Genomic DNA, 15,379 nt, shown 5'->3' with positions numbered 1-15,379 from the left:
CTCTACTGCAGTGGATTGGTGATAGTAAATATTAGCCCTCTGAAGCCCAACACTTTCCTTTCTGTTGCACAGACTGGAGTTGGCATAGTAAATTGAGCCCCTGTGAAGTCCAACGTTTTCTCTACTACTGCACAGATGGCAGTTGCAATACTAAATATTACATCTTTGAAGTCCAATGCTTGCCCTACTGTTGTACATACTGGATCGGGAACAGTAAACTTTACCCCTCCGAAGTTCAACGCTTTCCCTACTGTTGCACAGACTGCAGTGCGGATAGTGTATAATTAATATTTTGATTTAAATATTTATTTTTAATATTGCGTGTGTGTGTGTGTATGCGTGTATATATATACATATATAATTTGTTCGTTCAATTTTATATTATTTGTTTATATACAGATATGTTCTAACTTTTGAAATGTATATATATATATATATATATATATATATATATATATATATATATATATTAATGTATAGTTGTTAATATGTAATTAGTTAGAAAATGTCATTTTAATATTTTGTACTTTTTATTTTTTTGTGTTTCATTTAAATATATAACTATCTATATAAGTATATATTTACGCTTTCTAAAGTAGTAAATTAAAAACATAATTACAAATTATAAACTAAAATATATTTTCCATTAATAATGTTAAATTATATACATTTAGAAATATATGTGTGTGTGTTTTTTTTTAAGTTTTAGAAAAAAGACACCGCCATATTGACCAGGAATTATACATCGGATATTGAAAGTAGCATACCAAGTAACAGAGACAAACATCTTGCACAGTCCATCCCACCCATCCCAGCCCGACACCCATAGACGATCCACAATTACCACCGTACCTTTATTACTGTGTGCTATTCCCCAGTCTGTCAGTACCATATCCTCTTATTTCTTCATCAATACAAGAGTCGATGCGGCGAGCAGTTTCCAGCAAAATACATCTATAATCTGCCAACCTCTTTTGGGGACATCCCCTTGCAAGGTAAACCCCGTCTTCCATCCCCATGCAATGACAACACCTCTTTTATGCACCGCTAAGGAAGGGGGAGCTTCTGCCTTCCATGCCCTTGCTATGTCTTTTTTAAGCAACCGTTAGGCCCAGAAACAGGAGTAGTAGTTTGTTCTGTTTCGCCCAAGACTGTCAGTGCTATGGAGAAGGACCAATTTGGGATCCCCTGGGATTGTCCATGAGAGCATGTCACTCAGGCATGAAGTCATAACCCGCCAGAACCGATCCAGCGGTGAAGGTGTCTTCCTCCACTTCACAGTGAAGGCATACCAAGGAGGCAATAAGACCCATGCGATGTCTCGTATAGTAAGCTGGGTGGAGGTATTTAAATTGTATCAAGTAGAGGCAGGCCAAAATTGCTGCCATGTGAGGAGCGTCCAGTGCCTCACTCCATCCTCATTGTCTAAAGTTCCAAGATCTGCCTCCCATGCCGCCCAAAGGGTGGGTAAAGTGTTAGATCAATTTGTTACAAGTGTTTGATATGTTTTCATTATTTTATGGATTCCTAGCTCCCCCATGAGGAGTTTACCCTCTAGAGGGCTGAATTCAGAGAAATCTGCGAGGTTCCTCATGTACGGGGTGAGGGTGTGACATAGTTGTAAATAATGATGGAATTGACTCCGATGCAGGTCACTTTGCATGTCATGAAACAATTTTAATACTGGGTCCTGCATCACATCACCCAGGATGAAGATCCTGATGGTGTCCCATGTCCGACATCCCTCAAGCTGGCCTTCTGATGGAGCACACTACCCTGCCATAGGGGAGTCTGTTCAGTGAGTCTCTCCCACCACCCCATCTGCCTCAAGGAGCATTTCCATACCCCCAGGACCACCTGTGTCACCCGTGGAAGGGACCCCATCCCTGTCCCATCATACAGATAGTCAAGTACAGGGGTAGTACCCATCGCCCATATTTCAATCGCATATGTGGGGTCACCCGGAGGGCCATACCACCAGTAGTTAGTGATCAGGAAGTGGGACACAGAGTAGTAGAAGAAAATATCAGCTGCAGTGAAACCCTCACAATATGTGGACTGAAAACAGGTCCTGAGGGCAACACAAGCAGACCACCCCAAAGTATCCCCGAAGAATGGTGCTAATCTGCTGAAACCATGACTGGGGAATGGAGTAGGGGTAGTTCTGCAACTGGTACAATTGGGGCAGGGAGCCCATTTTAAAGATTGCTGATCTGCCTGTCAAGGACAGCCGCAGGAGTGACCAGATCCTTACCTCCTTCCTTACACCGGTCAATGCTGGTGCCAGTTTCTTGGTCTACAACAGAGTTGCATCTGGGGATACAAACACACCTAGATATTTAAAGCCACCTTCAGCAAGTATCAGGCATGGCTCCCATTCTATGGTCCCAGTGTAGCCATTCACAGGGGAAAACTTTGGATTTTGCGATGTTCTTATAGAGGCCAAACACATAATCTGCATGATTCATGGCCCTGTGAACAGGACAGAACATCATCCGCATATAGGGCAATTCTGCCTGACAACCCAGCACTCCACTCAAAGTCCCTCACCAGGGCATCCATCCTGACCCCTCTGGCCAGAGGCTCCATGGTCAGTGCAAATAGAATTGTGGATAGAGGGCACCCCTGTCTCGGCCCCCTATGAATCAGGAAAGTATCTGATAAGGCACCCTAACTGTATACAAGAGCTGGGCATAGGAGAGGGACTGGGGCCAAAATTCAATCTCCAGAGAAGAACAAGTAAGTAATCCCAGTTAACATAATCAAATGCCCTGTCCATGTCGACCAGGAGCATAGCCACTGGTGTCTCAAGGCAATCTGCCAGGGCTAGCACATTGTAAACACGACTTATGTTATGGCACATGGCACGGGAGGGCATAAAGCCTGTCTGGTCCAGGTGAACCAAATCTGGATTGTAATCCACTAGCCTGCTGGCAAGTGTTTTCGCTAGGAGTTTCACCTCCATATTCAGGAGGGGAATTGGTGGGTGGTCTGGTTTGGGAAGACCATACATTCTGCATGTGGCCAGTCTGGTGGGAGTGGCTCTCCTTCAAGTGCCGAATTGATCACCCCTAGGGGGTGCCTCCCTAATCTCGGCAGGAATGTTTTAAATATTTTGCATGGGAATCCATTGGGACGAAGGGCCTGCCGCATTTGCATTGCCGATTTGGCGGATGCAAGCTCTTTTTCAGTAATATCCTCATCTAGTTGGGCCAGAGCTTTGGAGGGTCAAGACTTCTACAAAGTCAACTATTTGATCCAGGGTCAGTGTCTCTCTGCAGGCATACATCTCCCTGTAGTATGAGGTGAAATTCTGTGCTACCTCCTGTGAGTTAACCAACAGTTGGCCCTGTTCATTAGGAACCACAAGAGCCATGTTGTGGCTGTAAGCAGTTTGACACAGCTTCTTGCTCAATTTATCCCCCCACTGGTATAGACGACACTGTGCTGCCCATCAGGCCTGCTTAGCCACCTCAAGGAGGGCAGCTGCTGGTGCTGTTATTGTCCCCACCACAGCTGCCACCACACTCTGTGCCCATCAGCCATTCAGACGCAATAATCCAGCAACCGTATCGGATGTTCTAGATCCATAAGGCCTGATATCTATGCTGGCACTCCCCTGTCCAACAATTTCCCTGCCATGCCAGATATCGTTACAACCAGATATTCCACTCTGGGTTCACAAGGAGTTCACCTTAAGATCCAAAGTCCACTCCTATAAGTCGCTGCTAAGTACCTGAATACAGTTTCCCCCCATAGGATAACATTACCGCCCCAGAAATTGCACTATTAACATTTTTATAAATTGATATCTCGAAAAGTACTAACCAAATTCTGATGATCTAGGTGTCTAAATTCATGTACAAATCTGTGCTATTTTAATAAATTGGTGTTGGATTTCATTATTGAGTGTCTGTCTCACTTGCTGCCTCTCTGTGTGCAATAAATGCTTACACATTAACATTATCATCTGATAAGCCTAACTGCTTGCCCACACTACTATAAAAAGATAGCTTTTAGGGTTATTATTTTAACCCATTCAGCCATTGAGTGTTGCCCTGGGCTATCTGCATAGTGTCCCCTTACATTGGGATACTACATAGATAACCAGCTTCATACATCGCACAAGTTTAAGGATTGCATCTCTGTCCATGTAATTTAGGATTTTGGCTACCATCAGTCTAGGCCGTTCCTGGGAGGGGATTCCTTCAAAAGTGCTCTATGGGCTTGGTCAACCACAAAGCAGGATGAGGATTTCTCTGCCGGCACCAGCGATTGGATCCATTGTGGCAAAAACATAGCCATGGACGAGCCTTCACATCCTTCTGGGAATTCGACGAATCTCAAGTTGTTGCAGAGAGCTTGTGCCTACAGTTCCTTCATCACTGCCATAAATGTGTTCACCTTTTGCTGCAAGTTTGTGACTGAGCGCTAAACTCCAGAGACCCTCGTCTTGGCCTCCATTATCCACTCCTCTTCTCATCTGAGATCTTGATGGAGCAAGGCGACATCTAAGCTCACAGCTCCCATATTAGCATCAAGCATATCGTGATACACAATGCCATAGACTGGCTCACCTCCTTCCTCACCGACCGGACCCAGAAAGTCCGCCTTCCACCTTTCCACTCCACTGCTACCAAGATCATCTGCGGAGTCCCCCAAGGGCCCTCCCCCAGGCCCACACTCTTCAACATTTACATGATCCCCCTAGCCAACATCCTCCGACCACACAGAATTACTATCCTCTCCTACGCAGATGACACCCAACTCATCCTCTCCCTCACCCGCAACCCCACCACCGCTAAAACCAACCTACACACTGCTCTCCTCGACACCGCCAACTGGATGACAACTAACCACCTCAATCTTAACTCCAACAAAACCGAGATCTTCATCTTCAGCCCCAACAAAACCATATGGGATGATTCCTGGTGGCTCACTGCCCTAGGCCCCGCACCCACCCCCGCAAACCAGGCATGCAACCTCGGCATCAACCTGGACCCCTCCCTCTCCATGACACAACAAATCAATGCACTAACCTCCTCCTGCTTCCACACACTCCGCACTCTAAAAAAATCCTTCAAATGGATTCCCCCAGAGACCAGGAAAACAGTCACCCATGCACTCATCAGCAGCAGACTTGACTACGGTAACGCCCTCTACGCCGGCACCACACTCAAACTCAAACACAAACTCCAGAGAATCCAGAACACAGCCGCACGCCTCGTCCTTGGCCTCCCCCGCCACGAACGAATCTCACCACACCTCAAATTTCTTCACTGGCTCCCCATAGACAATAGAATCACTTTCAAGATCCTCATCCACACACAAATCCCTCCACAACACCGGCCCGACCTACCTCAACGAAAGAGTGAACTTCCACACTCCCACTGCAACCTCCGATAAGCCGACCTCGCACTAGCTACAGTCCCCTGCATCCACTGAACCACCACAGGAGGCAGGGCCTTTTCCTGCCTCGCCCACACAACCTGGAACTCCCTCCCCACCAACCTTCGCAAAACCAAAGACCTCCTGCTCTTCAGAAAAAACCTCAAGACATGGCTGTTCGAACAGTAACCCCCCTCACCCCCCCACTAGCGCTTTGAGACCTTCACGGGTGAGTAGCGCGCTGTATAAAAAAAATGGATTTATTTATTGATTGATACTGGGTTCTGTGGGTGCCAGGAGCGCCATATTATTTGGCACCTCTGCCGATGATCCACCAGCCATGATCACCATCACTGACCTCCCAAGCTGGGCATATTTGCACATGGTACTTTACCTGGTGGTGGGAGGGGGAGCTTTATCCTTTGTCATTGTGGCTGGTGCCCCCATCACATCCCTTAGGTTTTTTGGCTGTCCTCAGCAGTGTTCTGAACCTGCCTGAACCCCCCGAGGGTGAGTATGAGAGGCGGCATGAGCAGTCGGCTGCTGATAGGTCTACAGTGCATGCTCCAAAATAAAAAGTGGGGCCCCAGCGGGGGCTAGGAGCAATCACCCTAGTGGATTAGTATACGTTGAGTCACAATTCACACCAGGACCGAGTCCGGCCGCCCACACTCAAGACACCAACCCCAGGCAAAGTTCTTTAACAGGGCCCCACTCTGGCGAAGTCTAGCAGTACGGCTATATACCAGGGCTGGCTGCAAGGAGCAAAGACCATGTCCGGAGGGCTCTAGTCAGATTCGTATGAACGAAGTCAATCAGTCCTCAGTCAATAGGCAAACAGAAGTGGGCTCCATAAAGATGTGTGGGAACAGGGGGCCTTGCGCCACTGACCTGCACCCAGCACGTATAATGGCTAGCCAATGGACATAGTCCTTGTGGTAGGTTATGGAGCCTCATGGGGGACGATGTCTACATGAGCACCCCCAATCAGGCCAGAGGCTCACCTGGAGACCTCCTGGCCCTTGCACGCAGGACTATATAAACAGCCCCCTCACAGTGAGTGCTACACCTGGCATGCCCTAGCAAAGCAGTCATTTATTTCATATGGCTAAGGCGGTGTGGCTTTTAAATCCGGACAGCTCTGTACAACAGTACCCCCGCTGCTGGCAGGTTCTTAGAAGTTCACCTTTGTGTGCTGATTTATCTCAGGCGGCTCAGTGTCACCATCTGCTCCTGGCCTCAGATAACTTCTAGAGGCCCGTGGTACAACTTCACGGTCCAGCCAGAATTGCCCTGTCAACCTCAGGAGAAAACCACTTTGCTTCCAGAGGCACTGCCGGCCCCACTGGTACCAGAAGCCATCACCTCCACATAGCCTAGGCAAGGCCCGTAACTCCCAGGCCCGAGATGCACTCACCTCAGTGCCGGCTCGGCCCAGTTTCAATCTGGGCTGCATGCCAGAGCTGCTTCCAATGCATGTGAGTTCGGCTGGGTCACTGCTACTCACGGTGGACTTGGGGGAGACAGTCAGGGAGCTCCATCTGAGCCCCTGACCTGCACACTGCAGACCTCGGCCAATCTTGTGGGCTACTGGCTCATCTCTACACCACATGTCCACTCAGAATGGCTGATGACAAACCAAGTATGCTGCTGGAGTTATCTGTCAAGCCCACCTGCATCTGCAACCCCCAGTCAATTCTGTGATGCTGAATGAGACTGGAACCTAGTTTTGGTGCAGTGGGGAGCAGGATAGTGCCAGATGAAGGAGCGACGCCGGGCTACGTTACAGTGCGGCCGTCATGTTCTCCAGTCAGGCCAGGCCCCGTGATTGTTTTTTATGAGCATACATTAATTTAAAATTATTTATTTACATTATATTGATGGTATATGTTAAAATATCTAATATTTAATATTTTATTCTCTATATATATATCATCAAAATGCAAATGTTGTATTAATTCTAATGATATTAGTGTGAATCATATTTTTGTCTGAGATTTTTGTACTTACCATTATAAGGATAGGTAGACAATATTTTTGTCATTAATATTTTTGACATGATATATATGTGCCACGATTTTTATGTGATCGATAATATGGGCCTTATCACAAATTTGGCAGATGGGAAAGCCCGTCTGCCAAACTCCCGACAGTGTGGCCGCCACCTACGCGGTGACCTCCCCGCCGGAGAAATTGTCACGGTGCTGGCCAGGGGACACCTGCACTGCCCATACCAAGTGCATGGGCAGTGCAGGGGTCCCCCTTGGGCCCCCTGCATCCGTTCTGCACCAGCCTTTTCATGGCGGTGCTACTGCCATGAACCACTGGCAGAGTAGGGGATCCTAATCCCCAGGGCAGAACCGCCAACATCCTCCAGACCGCCGGCATGTAAGATCCTGGTGGAGCTGGCGATTCCCTGGCTGTCTGACCCCCAGGGTTGTAATGTGGCAATCCAACCACTGCATTGGCGGCAGTCCAGACCGCCACCGTGAGTGTAGCAGTCTAGATACTGCCACACTTGTAATCGGTCCCCATGTCTCTGATCCAATTGATGTGAGGACATTTATTCTGGAGGCATCTGTATACATAGTGAGCTTTGTTGTCACAATCCGGACTCCTGAGCCTTCAGGAAGCATCAATGTATCCCACACTCAGTGACGGAGGATAACACCGCTCTTTACGCTGGAATGAAAGTTCAGCTGCAAACATGCTGGTCACTATACAGCAACATGCAGTGAACAGTGAACCCGAGGCTGAAAGAAGTGAACCGATGCCCATAACAGGAGTGAAGGTAGGTCCTTGGGGGTCCACGGTCCGCCCACAGTCCTTACGGATAGTCAAAAGACAGCATTATGTGGCCTCAAATTGCTTAAGTTGGCCATAGCAATAGCGCACATCACAGAAAACTGCTACAAAGTAGTGTACACCAGAGGACACTAAAGTTAGTAAAACACCACAAAATCCAGTGTTTTCAAGGTTTCAACTGAATAAGCAATTCATTAGCATTTTTACGGTTATAATCAGTTTTAACTAAAACCATAATTCCTAGACATGAGCTTGCCATGGCATAATGTGAATCAAAGTGACCCACTTCCATAACTTGAGAGATAGAAAGACGTGCCCCAACCCAGTGTGTACGCATCCCCTTTACTACACAGAACAGGTAGGAAACTCCACCGTCAACAATCCTGTGCTCTACATGCTGCAGGTTCTGTCATTCATGGTTTGCACTGATTGCTGCCTGAAAATGCTAGTGCGTGTGGGTTGGGAGCCACATAAATTCCCCTATTGCCCTTTACTGGTTGTGGGGGTCTACCTTTGCTAGCAATTGGACAGAGTTTCAGTTACTTCAGTGTGCGGCCACTAACTGATGCACTCACCTATGTGCAAGGGGAGGGAGGTGTTGCATCTAGGAACACAGACACAGAAGGGAAGTCCGCACAGAACAGATTACGCTTTTTAGACTGAGAACTAGCTCCCACTGAAAACATACATGTGCATATCATAGGCACCTACATAATAATGAGGTGGAGTGCACAGAGCCTGAGCAACCATGTTAAAAGACGCAAAGGGCCTGCTTTAGATCTCGGTGGATGGAATACTCCGTTACAATCTCAATAGGATAGAATGGGATATGATGCAGCAGACGGGATATTGGTCACATTTGTGACAGAGTGTTCCCCTCCGTCAAGATCTAAATCAGGCCCTAAGTGATCTCATAGGTAAGGCAGGATGATGCTACTGTCATTTCTCCTGGAAACTTATCCAGTTACTTATGTGCAAGAATGGTTGTTGAAAGGGGTGGAAGGGACAGGCCTGGTTAAGCTCTTCTTTGTCATGCACAAGGGGAATCCTGGTATGAGATCAAGGCAGGACCCTTTAAAGCCCTGTGAAGTCATCAGACCCCTGTGGTGGTTAGTGCCACATTTCTCGATAAATTAATGAGAACATGTAGCAGCTCAGTGGTGATATTATGGTGTGATGTGGGAATTACAACTATGGGCTTGGACACAATTAAACTGAACCCATTCGAAACACCCCTCAACTCCAGCATTCCACCCAATTGCTGAAAGAAGTCATGAAAAGCCTACTCTTGTGGGGTATATGCAGCGCACGTTACTAGGGAAGGAGAGGTAACTCATTCCACTCTCCAGTCCACTACATGCGTGAGAGGCACAGCATGACCTTTATTTAGTAAGAACATACCAGGGGGTTTAGAAGACCAAGGACTGTACTTCATTTGGACCAATTTCTTTTCCATCACATCCCCTTGAAGCTCTGCTAACTGTTACGTACCTTTTTCTGGGAGTGACCCTCGTAAGGTAGATGAGTAAATCCCTTGTAAGGTACAGGAGTCTATCATGGTTTCTCAGCAGACATATCAGGGTGCTTAGGGGCCTAGGAAAATATCTATTTCAGTTCAGTAACTCCTGCTGGCTCTCCTATATAGATGCATATGGATAATTTGTTTCCTATTTCCCCCTTTTCTCAGAAAATCCTCTCAGTGTGTTCCCACCTGCCATGATCCATGACCCATTCTCACCTCTATATGCCATGCAAGCACAGACACGCAAGCCTTCCAACTTCTTAGGTGCTCAATTTTTCTGTTGCGGAAGAGGTCAGCAGTGCATGTAGAATGTGAATGCGGCTGTGTGTGAGGCATCATGGCAGCAATGTTTGCAATGTGTGAAAGACACATGTGGAGTCAGGACTGACTACATGCCCCAGAGCACCATGGACTGTCATGAGATTTGCATTGACTGTAGCCATTGTGGATTCATACAGTACACGTTCCTTGTGTTTCAGACCATTCCTTGCTAGGCTGTCAAGATACTTAGGGCCTCATTTACAAGAAGCTGATGCATCAGCTACGATGAGTTACATTTTGTGCACTGCCCTGTGACCCCCTAAAAACCCCATGGATGCTCTTTATTTACAATACAGAGTTCCATGGTGCATGTTTACCATAGATGCGTTAGACGTTCCGACGCATCTGTGGCACTAAACTCATGCATAGCTGGACTAGTTTAAAAAAATGACGCTACTCTAGCAATGCAAGGAAAACTCATGTGTTAAAAAGCCCTGCATTAGTTTAATGCCTGCTCTCAGCAGCTGTTAACTTTTTTAATGCAGTGAAGTCGCAGAACGATGCAGTGAAATGTAGTTATTTCACTGCACCAGTTCTGTGTGGCTTTTTGGCCGGGAATGCCTACCTTGCATACATTATACCTGGTGCAAATATAATTTGATGCAAGGCTTTGCAGACTGGCACAATGGTCCCGTTGCTCCAGTTTGTAAATGTGGCACAGTGCAGGGGACTGCTTGCACCACCACAGTGCCAAAAAATGTGGCGTTACGGTGGCACAAGGGGCTTGTAAATAAGCTGCATCCAGAACGTTCTTACCAGGAGAGTGGAAGTCACTGGTCTTTCATCTTGAGTTATCAAAGTCTATTGGATATGTAGAAGTATTCTGCGATAACCCATGAAGTAGAAGATATTGACTTATGATTTGCAAGCCAGTACTGGAGTCATCTTTTCTAAACATTCCAATATGTATTGCACTTATCATTTCACAAGAGGAGTAGTAGGAATCCTCAGCTTGTACAGATATTATTTCTATTACTTTGGGGGTGTTGAGTAGGAAAGCTGCGTACTCTTGATTCCAGCCCATGCCTCTTCCATCCACCACCATCCCTGCCTCGCACTCTTGATTCCAGCCCATGCTTTTTCCATCCACCACCATCCCTGCCTTGCACTCTTGATTCCAGCCCATGCCTCTTCCATCCACCACCATCCCTACCTCGTACTCTTGATTCCAGCCCCTGCCTCTTCCATCCACCACCATCCCTGCCTCGTACTCTTGATTCCAGCCCACGCCTCTTCCAACTACTACCATCCCTACCTCGTACTCTTGAATCCAGCCCATGCCTCTTCCATCCACCACCATCCCTGCCTCGTACTCTTGATTCCAGCCCATGCGTCTTCCATCCACCACCATCCCTGCCTCGTACTCTTGATTCCAACCCATGGCTCTTCCATCCACCACCATCCCTGCTTCGTACTGTTGATTCCAGCTCATGCCTCTTCCATCCACCACCATCCCTGCCTCGTACTGTTGATTCCAGCCCATGCTTATTCCATCCATCACCATTCCTGCCTCGCACTCTTGATTCCAGCCCATGCTTCTCCCATCCACCACCATCCCTGCCTCGTACTGTTGATTCCAGCCCATGCCTCTTCCATCCACCACCATCCCTGCCTCGTACTGTTGATTCCTGCCCATGCCTCTTCCATGCACCACCATCCCTGCCTCATACTCTTGATTCCAGCCCTTGCCTCTTCCATCCACCACCATCCCTGCCTCGTAATCTTGATTCCAACCCATGGCTCTTCCATCCACCACCATCCCTGCCTCGTACTGTTGATTCCAGCCCATGCCTCTTCCATCCACCACCATCCCTGCCTCGTACTGTTGATTTCAGCCCATGCTTCTTCCATCCACCACCATTCCTGCCTCGCACTCTTGATTCCAGCCCATTCCTCTTCCATCCACCACCATCCCTGCCTCGTACTCTTGATTCCAGCACAGCCTCTTCCATCCACCACCATCCCTGCCTCGTACTCTTGATTCCAGCCCCTGCCTCTTCCATCCATCACCATCCCTGCCTCGTACTCTTGATTCCAGAACAGCCTCTTCCATCCACCACCGTCCCTGCCTCTTCATCTCACTCTGGAGGGTATTTTTCATTCTTGCTGCTCCAGTTGCCAATTTTGAGATGTGCTCCTAGAGAGGTCATGAGACTTATGCAGGTGTTGGCACTTTCTGAATATGGAATTGCATATGGTGTAAGGCAATGAAGAGCCAGTCACTGCATTGCCTTATATGGCATCAGGGAGGGGTTACATGGGCTTTGTGGGGGGTTTTCTCACACAATACCCATGGGTTTTGATGCATTCCCAGATTTACTCGAATCTGTGAACCTGTCAAAATCTTACACAATGAGGAGAAATACGCAGCACACATAGAAAGAGGAAAAAGCCTCCATGGTAATCAGTTACTCCTTTGCAGAAATCCTCAAAACAAGCACCTCCACTCTTTCGCCGGCCGACGGCCTGTCTGTGCTGGCCTGGCCTGCCCTGGGGATTACAACTCCTATGTCCTCCAGCTTTTTCTCGGCGCTTCCACTGCCGTGCAAAGGCTGGCACAGACGGGGTGCTGGGGGCTCCATGGGTGTATGCACCTACCACTGCTAGTGGTAGGTGCATACTTTCAACAAAGGTCTGCTGCATTGTCAACAAAGTCATCACAACTGACCAGCATAATGCATCAATAGTCCACAAACCAGCCAGCTCTCCTATCGCTCACAGACTTTATCTTTGTTATTGACACAGTACAGCGCTTTGCTGCCTTTTGACGAGGTTCATGGTATAGAAATACCACATACATATGGATGGCCTACTTCCTACTTGAATGATAACCTCTAGGACCCCGGTTGGTCACCCCGGTTTGAGCTTAGTTTTACAATTCATGTTTTATTCACATTTTTAACAATGGATTTTACTTATTTTCTATCAGCTTGCTATTATTCTAGGGAAGCGAAGAACATTTGGCTCATTAAGTTACCCTTTGCACGACATATAAGCAGTACTTTCTGTCCAAGGCTATGGAAGGTGATACATGTAATGCTAGCTTGTGTTGCCCTTTCCGGAGAGACAGCTTCTATTACACAGCACTGCATCGGAACTGTACTTTCAACATGGTATGGTTCATTATATAAACGGTGCACTGGCCCAGGGAGGGTAGATGTCATTCCGGCCACGTCTGTCCTGGGACACGTACCGTAGGACATGCAGCTTGGCTTGCGCTAATCAGCCAGCTACCTGAGAGGATTGCCATCTACATAACAGGCTGGTTCCTGATACCATATCCACGTATGGGGGTGGGGTAAACCCATAGCTCAGGCCAGGCAGAGGATCACAACCAGAGTAGACGTAGGGTTAGGTAGGAACCTCTAACTCATCTAGAACCTCATAGATCATAGTTGGATTGTTCATCCTCTTTACCATGTTTCTAACGCTGATTACTTTGTTTTGTCTCATATGCTTAATTATCGCAGCTCACTCTTTATATGCCAAATTAAGATTGTTTCAATAAATACACTGAAAACCTATGTAGCATCTTTTTGTTTCAGCTTGGCATGCATGAGTAACAATTCGACACAGGTAATATCTGTTTCCATGGCTTCCCTGGGGAGCCAGAATGTCATGGTCAGGTTGCCATAACCTTCTTTTACCCCGGTGGGCTTGGAGGTTTGGGTGAGGCACTGTGAGCTTTCTGCCATCTTAAACACACAGTTCTATTACCAAAGTAGGAAATGCATAACAAGCTTACCACCTCTAGTGGCTTGCTACACATTGCAGCATGGTTACCTTCAGATGAACGACCAAGAAGTGCAGAAAAGTAAAAAAAACACAAGGCAAATGTTTTCCCTATCTGACCACCAAGGATCTGGAACAATATTCACATGTTAATGCTAACAGCCCCAACCCAGCACCAATGAAGGAAATTATGAATGAGTAACTCTTTCAAAGAACAATCATCATGGTGCAGTAACAGTCCTGCTATCACATGTTGACTGTGTCTTTGACCCTGCACAGGTTTATTCTGCCTTTTAGGTAGTTTTGTGCCACGTAAATAGCACATACATAGACACATGGGGGCATATTTATGAACCCCCGGCGCCATTGGAGCATCACTTTTCGTGACACTACGGTGGCGCTATGCTCTGCGCCGTATTTACAAGGTGGCATTAAGCCACTTATTGTGGCTTAACTCCACCTTGTAAATAGGCCCCTTCACACGCAGCACTTTGCGTGGAAGGTGCGTGCAGTGGGTGTTGCTGGGGGCGTGCCACAGGAACACCCATTGCATTTTGACCCTGCCCCAGATTTACAAGTTTTTGTAACCCTGAGGTGGCGTTAGCAGAGCACAACGAGGAGAAATACATACATTTCTCCTCGTTTTTTGCTCTTTCTATGTGTGCTGCGTTTTGCAGCACACATTGAAAGAGCAAATCACCATTTAGGATTGTTTTTGTGCAGGAAGGTGTTCCTTCATGACACAAAAAACAATCACCCCCTCAACGCAGCTATTGTTGCACAATGGTGTAAAGGTTTACTGCGTTGGCGCACGGCAGCAAATTCAGCAGCGGCACAGGGGGCAACACAGGGGGGCGCTGCATTCTATTAAATATGGCGCATCCCTGCATTGTGAAAACAACAGTGCACGACGCTGACAAATTTGGCATAGTAACGCTCACTGTCATTTTTCCTTAAATCTAGCCCATAATGCACTAACTTCAAAATAATTTCTTATTATGTTATTAAAGATATATGTTTTAGAAAGGCCTAGGCCAAACCATTCCTTCAAATGTGGTAATATAATGCATTTCCAGTTCCTATAACTTTAAAATACATGTACTTATGTTTTTATTGTTTTACTGATATCCGCACCAGAATAGCTGCTTCAAAAATGCAGAGGACTAATAGTCAATTCATAGATTCAATGAGTGCCCCCACATGTCAATAATCAGTCCTCTGGGGCGTACCCCAAGTCATCAGTCCTTGCGCACAACATCCAATGCTTCTCTTGAACTTTTACTTAATTTCGCCATTCCAGTTTTAAGTCATCAGTACTCAGGATCAGGCAGGTGGAATTGCATTTCTGTTTTGTCTTTATGTAATGTTTGATTTACACGAGGGACTCCTGATAATTAGCGGCGTGTGTTCAGAGTTAAGCTGTTTACAGGGCTCTCTCCAGATATTGGTGTTTTAATGTGATAAAGCAATCATTTTATTTGTGTTGCTTTGTGGGAGTCCAGTGTACGTCATGTGCTGTCTCTGCAAATATACTGCATACTCGTGTCGTGCAACGTGCCTGAGTTGGAGTATTGGTTGATGGTTAGATGCGGGCACTTACGGAATCTGTTT

The sequence above is a fragment of the Pleurodeles waltl genome, chromosome 5 (assembly GCF_031143425.1).
Source record: "Pleurodeles waltl isolate 20211129_DDA chromosome 5, aPleWal1.hap1.20221129, whole genome shotgun sequence".
Taxonomy (NCBI): Eukaryota; Metazoa; Chordata; class Amphibia; order Caudata; family Salamandridae; genus Pleurodeles; species Pleurodeles waltl.
The sequence above is the reverse complement of the archived record's forward strand: the minus strand, read 5'-3'. Positions refer to the sequence as shown.